The sequence below is a fragment of the Lepidochelys kempii genome, chromosome 25, assembly GCF_965140285.1.
Source record: "Lepidochelys kempii isolate rLepKem1 chromosome 25, rLepKem1.hap1, whole genome shotgun sequence".
NCBI classification, from domain to species: domain Eukaryota; kingdom Metazoa; phylum Chordata; order Testudines; family Cheloniidae; genus Lepidochelys; species Lepidochelys kempii.
Window position 1 is genome coordinate 5,016,616 of NC_136404.1, and position 13,110 is coordinate 5,029,725.

Below are 13,110 nucleotides of genomic sequence, written 5' to 3' on the forward strand. Positions count from 1 at the left end.
CACCATATAAGAGGTAGAGATGATTATTAAAATGCTTTACCATAAAGATCACCTTCCCCAAGATCCCTAATGCAAAATCTGTGTGTGGAGAAAACCGTCCTGGAGACAAGGAGGAGGCTTGAGCAAGAGCCGCGCTATCTGCTGAAGACTGGGAGTACAGGGGAATCTGAGACACGGAGAGAGGAAATGACTCACCCAAGGGCACACAGCTGTTAGGGGCAGAGCTGGGAACAGATCTATGGTGCGCCCATCCCTTGAATACTGTGTCCAGTTCTGGTCACCTCATTCCAAAAAGGACAGAGTGGAACTGGAAAAGGTTCAGAGAAGGGCACAAAGATGATCGAGCATATGAAATGGCTTTCATATGAGGACAGTCTAAAGAGACTGTTCAGGTTAGAAAAAGAAATGGTTGAGGGGGGATACGATAGAGGTCTATAAAATCATAATGTGAAAAAAGTGCAAGTTATTCAGCATTTCCCACAATAGAAAAACAAGAAGGGTCACCCGATGAAATTCATAGACAGCAGATTTAATACAACAGAAGGAAACACTTTTTCACACAATGCACAATTAATCTGTAGAACTCATTGCTAGGCCAAAGGTATAACTGGTTCAAAAAAGAACTAGATAAGTTCATAGAGGATAGGTCCATCAATGGCTATTAGCTCAGATGGCCAGGGATGCAGCCCCATGCTCTGGTTGTCCTGAAACCTCTGACTGCCAGAAGCTGGGAGGGGAAGACAAGGGTGGATCTCTCTATAGTTGCCCTGTTCTGTGCACTCCCCCAAAAGTTCTAGCACTGGCCATTGTTGGAGATAGGAAACTGGGCTACATGGACCATTGGTCTGATGCAGTATGGCCGGTCTTATGAACACGGGTCTCCCAAGTCCCAGACCAGGACCCTGGCCACTAGGCCCTGAGGCCATAGTTAAGGTAACAAAATGGAGGTGGAGGGGTTTCTATCTGAGCAGGGCCTGGGGCTGGCTGGAGAGAGGGCGGTGAAGTGGGACATGATGCACACACTGAAATGAGCTCTTATGGAGGGGCCACTCTCAGCTTCTCAGTTCCCACTGCAGCCTGGCTCCCTGGGCACGAGGGACATTTTTAGAATCAAACTGTCTGCAAGGCCTGGGGTTGTAAGTGCATTTCTGGAATGTTTTCTAAGCCGTTTCTGGAATGTTTGAAAGGCTTTTTGGCCTGTCTCCCACCTCAAAGGGAGGTTTGCTCTCCACTGCTGATGACACCCTCACCCACAGTGGGGGCTGGGGCCTTACGAGCATTTCACTCTGTGCCTGTCCCGTGCAGCACATGGACAGAGACATTCAGGCCCAGGACACCATGGCCACTTCCCTCCCCACAGCTTAGGAAAGAACTTCAGGGAGGGTGTGCTCATATCCCAGGCCTCTCCAGCAGCCCTCCCCTCCAGGATGGCAGCGGGGCTCAAGGGATCTCATTGGTGTCGAGGGGCAGTTTGGACAAGGTGATTTGGAGGTTCGGCGCAGGGCTGGCCGAGGCACGAGCTTTGTGTATTGGGCCTTTGCCCTGCTTTAAGGCCTTATGTAGCAGGCTGAGTCTCTCTGTTTCAGCTGGGTTCGGCTGCACGGCAGGGGGAACTGGCTGCTATTGGGTTCCTGGTTACGGAATTGGCTGTAGTTTTCTATACCACTCTGGCTACTATAGAGGCATTGTTGTGATCAAACTGAGGGACACCAAAAGAGACAGCTTTTACTTCCCAGGTAACAGGCCTGCGTCTGTTCCATTCTCTCTGCTTTGGAGAGGACACAATGTTGGTCTTTTTGGGCTTCAGCAACACACATATTGTAATGCTGCAGTCTCCTAAATACAGACTGAAGCATGAAGAGGCTGGTGCAGATCTTGGGCTGTCTCCAGCTGGGTTGAGGTTGCTTTGCACCCCCAGTGCAGCATAGAGCAGACTTCCTATTAGGGATGTAAAAGGTTAACCGGTTAACTGATAAGCATTAGGCTTACCGTTAACTGGACCTTAACCGTTAACCCCCGTGGTTGGCCGCGCCTGGCCGGCTGGCAGAACCCCAGCCCCAGCCGTGCCTGCGGGACACCATCCCTGGCTGTGGTGGGCGGGCTGGAGTGGCCCCGGCCCTGCTGGGTGAGCTGCACCGTGCCCAGCCCCAGCTGCACCGGGCTGGCAAGACCCCAGCCCTGGCAGGACCCCAGCTCCTGCCTCCCCACGCCAGAGTGACATCAGTTAACGGTTAAGCAGTTAAATGATATAATTTTAATCATTTAACCAGTTTACTTTTTAACCCGATATTTACATCCCTACTTCCTATTATGTAGCTTGGTTCCTGCACCAGAGATCTAGTGTCAATCCAGAAATCCTGCCAGGCAAATGAAGATCTCCCACGTTTCACTTCCAGCCTGTTAGTCTCCCTGCTTCGTTCCCAAGGTTTGCTGGATCTAGGGCATCTCCCATCAGTTGTGGGTTGGGTCTTCATGAGGACAGTTGGCGCCTAACTATGGTTACATGAAGAGTGATGGAGGTTTCCTGGATGTCTGACAGGCTCAGAGCAGGAACCATAAATGGAAGGGTGGCCAGTGGGTCGCTTTGGGCCTGAAGCAGAAGCCAGAGACTGCCCTGCTCCAAGTGTCAATGTGGAGGTCGGTGTGGAGGGCTTTCTGTTCACCTTGTCCACGTCTCACCACACTCAGCAGTCGCTGGTTATCTCTGTTGCAAGGGGCTGTTCATGAGCTCTCCACTGAGCTGCTGCTCTATGAGTCATGCCTGCTAAAATTAGCTGCTTGTACATGGAGCAATTCCATACTAGGTGCAGAAAGAGAGAGAGAGAACGCTGCCCCTGCTCCCCTGATAACACAAGAGGTGCCAGAGATGAGGCCTAATCTCAGTCATTGCCAGGGAGGGTGCACGGGAAGGGGGAAGGGACAGTAGCCAGGGATGCAAGAAGCAGCAAATCAGACTTTTGAGGAGCTTAGGCCACAAGAGGGCCTGGAATTCTTCTCACCCTTTGCATGGCCAGATCGTGAAGATGAGGAGGGAGGAGAAGCAGAGGGAGAGGATGAGAGGAGAAAAAGAAGAGGAAGAGAAAAGTAAATGGGTCACGGAGGGGTGCACAGCTGAACAATTTTAGTGTTTCTTTTAATCCGTGTACTTGGCATATTGCCATCACAGTGAAGGCTCATTAGAAGATGCCCCAGAGACACCTCCCAGATGCCTCCGTCACCCTCCCCAGCTAGCCACAGGACAATCAGGGTAACTCGTTCAGGTCAGAGAAGCTAAACTCAGAGCCGGGTGCAGATTCCAAGGGTGTAGCCTGGGGCTTTATGGAACTTGCATGCTCGCTGCTAAGGAAATGATTGTCTGGGACCAAGACAGGTTGTTTTATACCCAGCCAGAGGCGGCTAGAATGCAAATGACCAATGATGAGGCTGCTGCCCCAGGGGAGATCACAACGTCCAATGGACTCGGCAGGGTCTGACTAGACTCCCACTTGTCTCTTCCCTGTTGGCTCAGGTGGGGTTCCTGTGTTTTCGTGCCCATGTGACCAGATCACCTGACTAGCTTCTAGAGCACCTGCTCCAACATCCTGCACTGATAAAGGTGGCTCAAGCAATGTCCGACCATTCCCAGTGGCTCCTGGCTGCCAGGGCTGGGAGGGGCGGGCTAGCACTATGCATGGCATGAGGACATGTTGAGAACCACACTCCCAGCGCCAGAGCAGGGGCAGCTAGGAGGAACCTCAGGGCGTGCCACCAGGCAGCTGCAGGGGGTGCGGTCTGGCTGGTGTGAGCTAAACTAAAGGAGCGAGAGGCACACAGCCTGTAATAATATCCTGGTGACCACACCCCCTGAGCAGGAGGGTTTCCACAGGTTCAACGGCTTTCCACTTGCAGCGTCCAAGGTGACCTGCAGCAGGAATGGCTCCTTCAGCAGCGCGTTCAGGCCATGCAGATCTGCGAGGACGGGAATTTCTGGTCGTATGGGACTGAGCTCTCCTGGGCCCCAGCAGCATCCCACCCCTGAGCCCATGGCAGGGAGTGCTGGGGCTGCACAGTCGATCAAAGACAGATTTTCTAACCCGATGTTCAGATGCACATGGCGGGCTGGAGTTGAGAGCAAATGGGGATCAGTAACATTGTAGCCAAGGCCTTGCCTCCTTCCCTGCGGCGGGGGAACACGGAGTGAGGAGGGAAGGGGGTAAGAGCACGAGAGAGAGAGGGAGAGATCAGGGCAGTGAAACTGAGCAGAGCTCCAGAAGCGAGTCAGAGAATTCCATGAAATGTGGGGGAAAAAATCTGTTTTTGAAAGAATTCCAAGAAGTGAGTTAATTAGCTGGGGAGCAGGGAACATGCAGTTGTTCAGCGCTGATCTGCTGGAACATCTGTCTGCATCTGCTGGCCGACTGCACCGGCGCTGCAGGAACAAAGATGTTTGCTTTTGTGGGAAATTGCTGGAACAAACAACCCCGCAGTTTGGGGAGCGAAAGGGAGGGGAGTTTGTAATTCCCAGAACCAGGGCCAGATCGGAGCAGCCAGCACCCCAGCCCCAACAGCTCATGATAAACTTCAGCTCCAAAAACAACCCTCTTATCAGATGTGATACATCATTGAAAGCCGCTCAGCCAATCACAACAGAGATGTACTGCGTCCCACAGGCCGCTGATTAGAACAAGTCCATGCACAGAATGCGAAACAAACCCCATCCAAAGTGAATGTAGCAGTATCTCAAACATAGCACAGCCCCAGCTTCCCACTGGGGTCCTCCTCCTCCTGCTACACCTGGAGATGAGCACCAGTCACCAGACTTGGCTCCACTTCTGGATTTTGACTCCCGCAAAGGGCAGTGGGGCTCGATCCAGAGTTTGGGGTGAAATCTGCAGCTAGGTTTGGACTCCCCGAAGTCCAGGGATGCTGAGATCTGGGGTTTGGTTTCAACCCCTTGCTAGGAACGAGATGTTGTAACACAGCCACGTGGCAGCATATCCCTCAGTTTCAGAGTCTCCTGAATATGCCAGAGCTACTTGGATTCCCCTGCATTTTCCTACACCAAGGATACGTGGATGTGCTGCTATCCACAGTGACTGCAGAATTGTTCCAAATAATGGTCACGCCAAACATGTCAGTGACATAAGAGACCAATGCAGAGGCGATGGGGGTGTGTGTGTCATGCAGGGTCATGTGCACCCCCAGATTTGCAGCTCATGAGCATGCTCAGTAACATCTGCTGAAGCCGCTGCCCTTACTCCGGCCCTCCCCTCCACCCCATTCTCAGCAGGTACAGGCCATCTTTGGACTGATGCACGTACAGGTTTCACCTGATGGACGCATACAGAAATCTGAGATCTCTAGGCTCTGGCACACCCTGTCTCCCGTGGAGATCATGGGGCTCCGGCATGCCAGAGGAGAAGCCTGTGATTACAGCTGGGACACAAGAGACCCAGGTTTAATTCTCAGCTCAGCCACAGACTGTGTGTGACCTCAGGCAAGTCACTTCATCTCTTTGTGCCTCCCTCGGCTCCCCCATTTGTGAAATGGCAACAATGATCCGTCCCTGCCTGGCCAAGTGTGGGGAGGACTAATGATTGTGATGTGCTCAGAGCCTGCAGTGATGTGGGGCATACAAGGGTCCAAAAGGCAGGCTGGGAGCTGCCAGGATAAAAGGGGATAAAAATAAGAAACGGAAAAATGAGGGTGACCATTAGGGAAAGACTCCGCCAGCCACCCGGGCAAGGCAGGGGATGGGAATCTCTCTTCAAGGAGGACTGGCACGGGTTGTGGATGGACTAAGAGATCTCCAGCATTATCAGAGGAGATGTTTATTCTTTAAACACTCTGCAGTATGTTTACAAGAAAAACCCAGTGTTGGGGAGGGAGAAGGCAGGTTTTGTCTGATAGCTGCAATACTTGCAGCTGGCAGCAGGGGGCACCACACTCTGCTCCTGATCAGAAAGGAAGAAAATCAGAGCAGGGAAGCTGCTGACAGCAGGACTGGCATCGGCCTGTGGCCCAGACTCTGCATCTGCCCCTGAGAACAGGACATGCCAGCCCAGACCTAGTGTGCCCCCAGCCAGGTCCAGATGGGGTCAGAGCAGGGTCCAGCTAGGCCGGGGTCCTGTGTCCAGCAGCAACCAGGATCAGGTGTTTCAGAGAAAGGTGCAAGAACCCCCTGGTGATCCTGCTCAAAGGGAATGTTTGCTCCTACTCCCTGTCACTTAGTGGTTGGCTTATACCCTGAAGCTGGAAGGTTTATAGCCCGTCTGCCTAATGTGATGATGGATGGGCCCATTATCCACAGAAATGTCAATTCTTAGTTTGAATCCTGCTCTAAGTGATATCTTGTGGCAGTGAGTTCCACTGGTCATTGGGTGGGGAAAGCATTCCCTTTGATCAGTTTGCTGATCTTTCAATTTCTTTGAATAGTTACTTTCTCTTGTGTTATATATGGCCACGATGGAGGGGCAGCCAGGCCAAACCTGAGTGGTGCTGCAACCCCGTACACCAAAGCAAGTCCCAGCCACCACTACAGGATGAGTGCAGGGGAGGCACGCTCTTCAGCCTCCACCACCTGGGCCCTCCTCTTCACACTGGGCCAGCAATCCACCATTTGGGAAACACTGCTCTATTAAAGTCACGGACACACAGAAATAGCCCAGGTTTCAGAGTAGCAGCCGTGTTAGTCTATATCTGTAAAAAGAAAAGGAGGACTTGTGGCACCTTAGAGACTAACCCATTTATTTGAGCATGAGCTTTCGTGAGCTACAGCTCACTGCATCGGCTGCGTCCAATGAAGTGAGCTGTAGCTCATGAAAGCTCATGCTCAAATAAATGGGTTAGAAATAGCCCAGTATCTGGGACTCTTATCACTGGGACAAACCTGTGGAACAACTATATAACTTCTGCTGCTGAAGCATGTAGAGGGCTCCCCGGAAGAGGAAGTCTGGCCCCAGGGGCAAGGGCATGAGCCTGGGGCACAGGAGACCCAGGTTCAATTCGCAGCTCTGGGCAAGTTGCTTAACCCCAGCTCCTCAAAGGTATTTTGGCTCTTAACTGCCACTGATTCCAATGGGAGTTAGGAGCCTTCCATACCCTTTCAGGTCTGGGCCTTGGCCTCTCTGCCACTTGGTCACCTCTCTGTAAAACGGGGACTGTGACAGACATGGCGATTTCCTGCATTCTGTTGGAGAAACCTAACCAAAGTAAGTTTCAGTGTCTTCCTAAAAAGAAAAGGAGGACTTGTGGCACCTTAGAGACTAACCAATTCATTTGAGCATGAGCTTTCGTGAGCTACAGCTCACTTCATTGGATGCATACCGTGGAAACTGCAGCAGACTTTATATACACACAGAGAATATGAAACAATACCTCCTCCCACCCCACTGTCCTGCTGGTAATAGCTTATCTAAAGTGATCATCAGGTTGGGCCATTTCCAGCACAAATCCAGGTTTTCTCACCCTCCACCCCCCACCACAAATTCACTCTCCTGCTGGTGATAGCCCATCCAAAGTGACAACTCTTTACACAATGTGCATGATAATCAAGTTGGGCCATTTCCTGCACAAATCCAGGTTCTCTCACCCCCCTCCCAAAAACCACACACACAAACTCACTCTCCTGCTGGTAATAGCTCATCCAAACTGACCACTCTCCAAGTTTAAATCCAAGTTAAACCAGAACATCTGGGGGGGGGTGGTAGGAAAAAACAAGGGGAAATAGGCTACCTTGCATAATGACTTAGCCACTCCCAGTCTCTATTTAAGCCTAAATTAATAGTATCCAATTTGCAAATGAATTCCAATTCAGCAGTTTCTCACTGGAGTCTGGATTTGAAGTTTTTTTGTTTTAAGATAGCGACCTTCATGTCTGTGATTGCGTGACCAGAGAGATTGAAGTGTTCTCCGACTGGTTTATGAATGTTATAATTCTTGACATCTGATTTGTGTCCATTTATTCTTTTACGTAGAGACTGTCCAGTTTGACCAATGTAAATGGCAGAGGGGCATTGCTGGCACATGATGGCATATATCACATTGGTGGATGTGCAGGACAGTGGGGTGGGAGGAGGTATTGTTTCATATTCTCTGTGTGTATATAAAGTCTGCTGCAGTTTCCACGGTATGCATCCGATGAAGTGAGCTGTAGCTCACGAAAGCTCATGCTCAAATAAATTGGTTAGTCTCTAAGGTGCCACAAGTACTCCTTTTCTTTTTGCAAATACAGACTAACACAGCTGTTACTCTGAAAAGTGTCTTCCTAGGTCATTGTATTAACAGTGCAAATGTTGAATGTTATTGTGGGACTGTCTGTAGCCCCTTTAAGGGGGAGCCAAAACTACATAACCCCTGGGAAGTGCTTTGAGCGTCAAACGATTTGTAAAAGAATGGGCCAGACGAGACTGAACTGTTGTTGGGTGAGTTTCCCAGGAAATACTTGGGAGACGGGGAATGAAGATTACTCACCTCTGGTCCCGTTCTTGCAAAGCAAAGCCTTGCAGAGAAACCCACTGTCTGGCTGGTTACTTATTCACGGGTTCTGCAGACCACACACACAAAATTGGATAAAGGGGCGTCTGCAGAGTCATGGGTGGGCTTGTTCTGAGCTAGCAGCTGTTATGAACTTGTGACCACAGAAAAATCCCTGGGTGGGGTTGAAAGGGCTGGTCACCAGCCAGAGCCTGGCTGGAATTCGGAATAAGTTTACTGGCATGGGTGGAGGTTCTTATTGTTTTCAGTGTGGTGTTTTCTCTGTAATGCTTTAACCTTAAGAATAAATGTACATGCTTAGAAAGCGCTGTGAGGTAACTTGTGCCTGTGGGTAATTATGCCGGTCATCATAGCCTTCAAAGAGTGAGCAAAAACCTGTTCAGGCCATCTGTCTTGCTGTGGAATAACACAGTGTAGGCAGGGAAGAATGCAGCGGGGAAAAACCTTGGTCAGGAAGGAGACAGAAGCAGTTCTCCACCCAAGAGAGGGGTCATCTGAGGAGCCAGGGACCTAGAGTGGGTTCCCATGCAGGACCACGAGGGGGAAACAGAGGTGCCATTGCCCAGACTATGCCAGGGCGGAGAGCTCTGTCCTACCGCACAGGGTAAATACATTAAAGATTGTGTGGGGCTCAGCTCCTACGGTGATGGAGCCAGGTAAGTACTTTAGAGGAAATCCCTGCCCCTTTGTGCTAGGTGCTGCATAAATGTGACAGTTCCTGACCCAGGGAGCTTAAAGATCAGAGCCACCAGATCTGAGAGGTCAAGAAGAGCAGGCTTGGTGGGGGGAACAATCATAGCAGGGAGCGGTAGTACAGACTAGCTGTGTGACCCATTCATGGGAGCAAGAAGCCAACCAGCAGCCTCAGCCAGGGGTCATCGTCAATCACCCCCTGCAGTTTTCTGCAAGCATCGGGGCAGGTTTCTAGATGTCTGAGCAGCCTCAGACTGATCTGAGTGACCGAGCCATGAATGAAGGTGCTGGGTCTCTGCGGCTAGCCTGCCTCCTAGTGCCACTAACCATTGCAGTGTGTGAACACAGCGGGGGTCAGGAATTCCCAAAGCAGAGGGCGTAGCAGTGCCCAGATAGCCAGCTTCTTAGCCGTTCAAAGGTGCCTGACCTTGGTGCTGAGTCTGGTTGCCTGCACCCAGGGGCCATGCCGGGCAGTGATGCTGTTGCTTTTGCTGATCAGAAATCTCACACCTCTGCCTACAAGGATGAGTCACTGGGGAGCTAAGCAGCCCCTGGGAGCCCAGATCTCAGCGCTCCCAGTGGGTGGACACGGCACAGCTGCGGTGTGGGCTGCTAAGAGAAGAGGAGGGCTTGCTCTCTGGAACAACAGCCAGCTAACAGAGTCACACCTGCTTTGGGAATTGCCAGCAGAAGAGCTTCAAACCAGCTCCCTCCGACAGCAGAGAATACTTTTTCAGACACGATGACAATGAAGTGCCCTGCTCTAAGCCCTATAATTACACGGCTAATTACAGACATTAGACAGCAGCCTAATGCAGCCTGCCAGTTCCTCGAGGAATCAGTCACATTCACAGAGAACATGCATTTGGAGCTTGTGGGTTCCCTTGTTTATAGGCCCCATCTGCCTAGAGAAGGTATGACACCTATGGCCAAAGACAGGAGGTTTGTAACCTTACCGCTGCTCATGGGCATTCATTCTCCAGTCCTGTGCCCCTGCTTGCTCCAGCTGTTCCAATATTCCTTCCGGGCTTCACCTGAGCTTTTCGTAAAGTCCTCCAGCCCAGGGGCTCTTCCCAGGTGCACTGCAGGTGCTCCAGCCACACCTGCAAGCACAATGTAGTAGCCGCTATCTGCTATGTTTGCTGGACTCCACCCAAGTCCTCGAACGCATCTGGCACATGGCAGACTTGCCAGTTTTACAGATGAAAGGGCCTTAAACCTCTCCCTGACCTTCCCAGCTGCTCAGTGAGCCATGCCCCACACGCAAACATCATGGAAATGGCAAAAGTCACCAGCGCTTGGCCAGGGGAAAATTCGCTTGGGATCGGTACCTAAAGGGGCTCCTCGTCCTGCCTGGACGGTGGGGTTCCAGCCTAATCTGCATAGCATCCCCTGCCCTCCCAGTCTGGGCCAGCAGAGACCGGGAGCCACACATGGGGCCGGGATGGAAGGAGTAGGTCAGAGGCAGGGCTGGGGACACTGTCCCTCTGAACTACAATGCCTGGCAACCAGCCCCGAGTCACCGTGAGAAGCACACACGGCGTCTGGCACCAGCTCCAGCTCCAGAACGGCTTCGAGGTGCAACCCCCGGACAGTGCACGGCTGGGATCCAGCCTCCAGGGGCCAGGGCTTGCCTGCAGGAGGAAAGGTCACAACTGGCTAGCCAGGTGCAGCTGAATCAGTGCTCTGGGCAATGCTGCTGCCCTGGCAGGTGCCCAGACACTGATCGGTATCCAGGAAGTCAGACGCCCCCAGCCAATAGGGCTGGAACAACCTTTGCCAGACCAAGGTCTGACGGGTACAGCCTGGCGCGACACCTGTGGGGCAGCCCTGAACCTCTCCTCCCCCTGAATCTGTGTCTGGGTTTGTTCCGCCCCCCGTCGATTAGCCCTGTTTGTCTAGTCTGAGACCCAGGCAGCCGCTCAGGTTCCCACTTCTCCAGGGGCCTGATCCGGATCCCGCCGGGTCTCTCCACTGACTGCAGCGGGAGTCAGATCATACCCTCAGCTGGCACGATGTCTCCTGGAGACCACCGCTGCCAGCTCCGGGAGGCTCTTCTGGGATTAGGGCAGAACGACATTGAGCTGAGAGTCACTACTTCAGCCTCCAAGCCCGTCCCAAAGCTCTCGCATGCCGCTTGAGCAGGGCTCGGCCCACTGTTATCAGGAGTGGTGTGGTGCAGACAGACCACGCAGCGTGGAGCTCTGGGCCAGGCACTTCCCCCTCCCAACTGCCAGGCAGCGAGTTCACAAGTTAAAGCCGAAAGGCCACAGCCAGCTTTGTACACAAGCCTGTTCCGGATAGACGGAGGCTGAGGGGAGCAGCCAGCGCGGAAACCCACCAGTCACCCTGGATTTTCCCCCAGCTGCTGCAAGGAAACACTGTGGCCATGAGAATAACATCACTTTCCTTCCCACTGCCACAGCTCCGCAGCCTCGTTCCAGCTGGTCCTGCCCTCCGGGTCAGGCTGTGTTACACGCAGCCCTGCAGAATCCCAGTGCTTTCCGCAGCCAGCCCCAAGCAGCCAACAAAGCCCATCAGTATTCTCCCACTTTGTGTCCTCCTGAGCGACGCAGGCTCCCAAACACACTGGATTAGATTTTGCTCCCAGTAACATCCCCACTGAATTCAAATGGGTCACTTTAGATTTACACTAGATTGACAGCACAGTCCAACTGCACCAAGGCCGGAGCTCCCAAATTTTGCAGGGCATTCCACAATGCAGCTCAATTGGGTTCCCTGTTCTGCAGAGGACAGACCGACCAACCTACCATCCGAATGCTCTGCAGCTTAGGGGAAAGCGCACTGAACTAGGAGCAAGGACAGCTACTGACTGCTGTTCATGTTGCTATGCACTTCCCAGCTCTTGCAATCGGGTGAAGCCCCATGTCCTGTCCTAGGCAGTACCATCCCCTCGTTTGATAAACACACTAAATGAGAGGTTACACAAGATCATTTCTGGCGGAGTGCAGAATAGAACCCAGATTTCTGCCACTCACCCACACTGCCGTCCAGACTGATTGTACCAGATCTATGTGCGTGGCTGTCCTGTCTCTACCCTAGGTTCCCGATCACATGCATTCTACTGCTGTCTGGCAAATAATTGTGTAACCCACTGGCAAAGGGAATGTCACACACATCCTAATGGTAAGTCCACAAAGAATATGAGTTGCCCCTTCACCTCACGTGGTAGCAGTCTGGGGATCTGAAAGTCCTGTGTTCAAAGCACTAAGGATGGGCCATATGGGGAGAACTTACAGCTGCCCAAGACAAAACTTCTGGTTTCCCAGTTTCCTCTTTCAGAAAAACACTGATTATTGCATTGACACAGTGAGAAAACAACAGCTTCTATAGCGAGTAACAGTCATGATCTGGCACTTATGGTGGGCCATCCAGGGGATGTGAGAAAACCTGGATTTGTGCAGGAAATAGCCCAACTTGATTGTCATGCACATTGTGTAAAGAGTTGTCACTTTGGATGGGCTATCACCAGCAGGAGAGTGAATTTGTGTGGGGGGGTGGAGGGTGAGAAAACCTTGATTTGTGCTGGAAATGGCCCACCTGATGATCACTTTAGATAAGCTATTACCAGCAGGACAGTGGGGTGGGAGGAGGTATTGGTTCATATTCTCTGTGTAAATATAAAGTCTGCTGCAGTTTCCACGATATGCATCTGAGGAAGTGAGCTGTAGCTCACGAAAGCTTATGCTCTAATAAATTGGTTAGTCTCTAAGGTGCCACAAGTACTCCTTTTCTTTTTGCGAATACAGACTAACACGGCTGTTACTCTGAAACTAATCATTTTAGTTACCCTTCGCTGGACTCTCTCCAATTTTTCCATATCCTTCTTGTAGTGTGGGGCCCAAAACTGGACACAGTACTCCAGATGAGGCCCTCACCAATGTCGAATAGAGGGGAACGATCACCTCCTTCGATCTGCTG

General features: G+C 51.8%; 1 protein-coding gene across 3 annotated transcripts in view; it reads right to left on the minus strand.

The window, feature by feature from the left end:
- The window catches only part of KANK3 (KN motif and ankyrin repeat domains 3), a 55,356-nt gene that overhangs the window by 23,001 nt on the left and 19,245 nt on the right, over nt 1-13,110 (minus strand). For 2 of the 3 annotated variants that reach the window (XM_073323987.2, XM_073323985.2), the window contains exon 2: nt 10,125-10,271. The exons of the other annotated variant lie outside the window; for it this stretch is intronic. The gene's annotated coding sequence lies outside the window, so the exon portion shown is untranslated. The remainder of the gene's footprint in view (nt 1-10,124; nt 10,272-13,110) is intronic. 3 annotated transcript variants of the gene reach the window in all.